Below are 2,520 nucleotides of genomic sequence, written 5' to 3'. Positions count from 1 at the left end.
ACCTATTGATGAACGTCAGTAACGGTAACCTATGTACGGTAACGTCAGTAAATGGTAACCATATGGTAACGTCAGTAACGGTACATAACCTATGGTAAACTGTCAGTACAAGTAACACTATGGTAACGTCGAGATACAGGTAACATAAGGTAACGTTCAAGTACTTACTAGCCGTGAATAGTCAACGTCCACTAACAGTTCTAATTCAGGTAACGTCAGTACGTAACCTATGATAATGTGCAGTGACAGTAAACCAATATGGCATAAACGTTCAGTACGAGATAACCCTATGATTAACGTTCAAAGTACGGTAAAACCTTATGGTAACGTACAGTACAGTTAAAAAACATATCAAGTAACCGCTCAGTCAGATAACCTATGATAAACCAGATCGATACAGGATAAACCTATTAGCTAAAGACGTCAAGATACAAAGTAACGATTATTAACCACCGGTAACAGTCAGTATGGTAAACACCTATACCCACAACCACGTCAGTACAGTAGCCTATGGTAACGTCAGTACAGTAGCCTATGGTAACGTCAGTACAGTAGCCTATGGTAACGTCAGTACAGTAGCCTATGGTTCAGAGAGGGGAGGGGCAGGTAACCTAAACACGCACTGGCAAAGATTTTCAGCTTACAGGCAGACACTGGAATAAGTTATTGAGTGACAACATCAGGGCTTTGCATATGCGCTTTGTTGCGTTTATTTTTGTCTGACTAGAAAAACATTCCTGTATCCTAAAACAACGTTATTAACTGGTTCCCATGCTAGCTTCGAAACTATAGAGTATTTTGTTTTTTATGTGTTATTKCTTACATTGTTACCCCAGGAAATCTTAAGTTTTATTACATACAGCCGGGAAGAACTATTGGATATAAGAGCAACGTCAATTTACCAACATTACGACCAGGAATACGACTTTCCCGAAGTGGATCCTCTGTTCGGACCACCACCAGGGACAATGGAGCTAATTCTAGTAGGCGATCCAAAAGAACGATGCCGCAGAAGGGGCAGACAAAGCTGCCACCTGGCCAGGCCCCGTAGACGTGCACATCGCCCACCGCTCTCGAGTATACTACTAGCCAATGTCCAGTCTCTTGACATCAAGGTAGACGAAGTTCGAGCAAGGGTTGCCTTCCAGAGAGACATCGGTGATTGTAACATCCTCTGTTTCACAGAAACATGGCTCTCTCAGGATATGTTGTCGGATTCATGCATCGCGCCGACAGAGATAAACACCTCTCTGGGAAAAGGAAGGGTGGGGGTGTATGCTTTATGATCAACGACTCATGGTGTAATCATAAAAACATACAGGAACTGTCTTTCTGCTCACCCATTCTAGAATTCCTTACAATCAAGTGCCRGCCATTTTACCTACCAAGAGAATTCTCGTCAGTTATAGTCACAGCTGTGTACATTCCCCCTCAAGTAGACACCAAGATGGCCATCAAGGAACTTCACTGGATTATATGCAAACTGGAAACCATACATCCTGAGGCTGCATTTATTGTAGCTGGGGATTTTAACAAAGCAAATTTGAGAACAAGCCTACCTAAATTCTTCCAACATAGTGATTGCGCTACCCGCATGCGCAATACCCTCGACCACTGCTACTCTAACTTCCGCGATGCATATAAAGCCCTCCCTGACCTCCCTTCGGCAAATCCGACCATGACACCATCTTCCTCCTTCTTATAGGCAAAAACTCAAACAGGATGTACCAGTGACGAGCCACGCTTCAAGATGTTTTTGATCACGAGGACTGGAATATGTTCCGGTCAGCCTCAGAGAACAACATCTACCTATACGCTGACTCAGTGAGTGTGTTTATAAAGAAGTGCATTGGAGATGTTGTACCCACTGTGATTATTAAAACCTACCCTAACCAGAAACTGTGGATGGATGGCGGCATTCGCGCAAAACTGAAAGTGCGATCCACCGCATTTAACCATGGAAAGAGGTCTGGAAATATGTCTGAATATAAAAAGGGTAGCTATGCCCTCCGCAAGGCAATCAAACAAGCGAAATGCCGGTACAGGGACAAGGTGGAGTTGCAATTCAACGGCTCAGACACAAGACGTATGTGGCAGGGTCTACAGGAAATCACGGACTACAAAAATAAATCCAGCCAAGTCACGGACACCGATGTCACACTTCCAGACAAACTAAACACCTTCTTTCACACTGCACACTGCCCTATCCCATCTGGACAAAAGGAATACCTATGTAAGAATGCTGTTCATTGACTACAGCTCAGCATTCAACACCATAGTACCCTTCAAGCTCATCATCAAGCTGGAGGCCCTGGGTCTCAACTCGGCCCTGTGCAATTGGGTCCTGGACTTTCTGACGGGCCGCCCCCAGGTGGTGAAGGTTGGAAACAACATCTCCACTTCGCTGACCCGCACCACTGGGGCCCCACAAGGGTGCGTGTTCAGCCCTCTCCTGTACTCCCTGTTCACCCACGACTGTGTGGCCATGCACGCCTCCAACTCAATCGTCAAGTTTGCAGA

At 45.2% G+C, this 2,520-nt stretch overlaps 1 protein-coding gene across 1 annotated transcript in view; it reads right to left on the bottom strand.

Annotated features, from left to right (window-relative positions):
* Positions 1-2,520, bottom strand: part of LOC112072909 (pituitary adenylate cyclase-activating polypeptide type I receptor-like) — a 73,671-nt gene that overhangs the window by 43,932 nt on the left and 27,219 nt on the right. The window lies entirely within an intron of this gene.

Source organism: Salvelinus sp. IW2-2015, unplaced genomic scaffold, assembly GCF_002910315.2.
Source record: "Salvelinus sp. IW2-2015 unplaced genomic scaffold, ASM291031v2 Un_scaffold2081, whole genome shotgun sequence".
In the NCBI taxonomy this organism is placed as follows: Eukaryota; Metazoa; Chordata; class Actinopteri; order Salmoniformes; family Salmonidae; genus Salvelinus; species Salvelinus sp. IW2-2015.
Note: the sequence above shows the minus strand (reverse complement) of the source record. Positions and strands in the feature narration are given on the sequence as shown.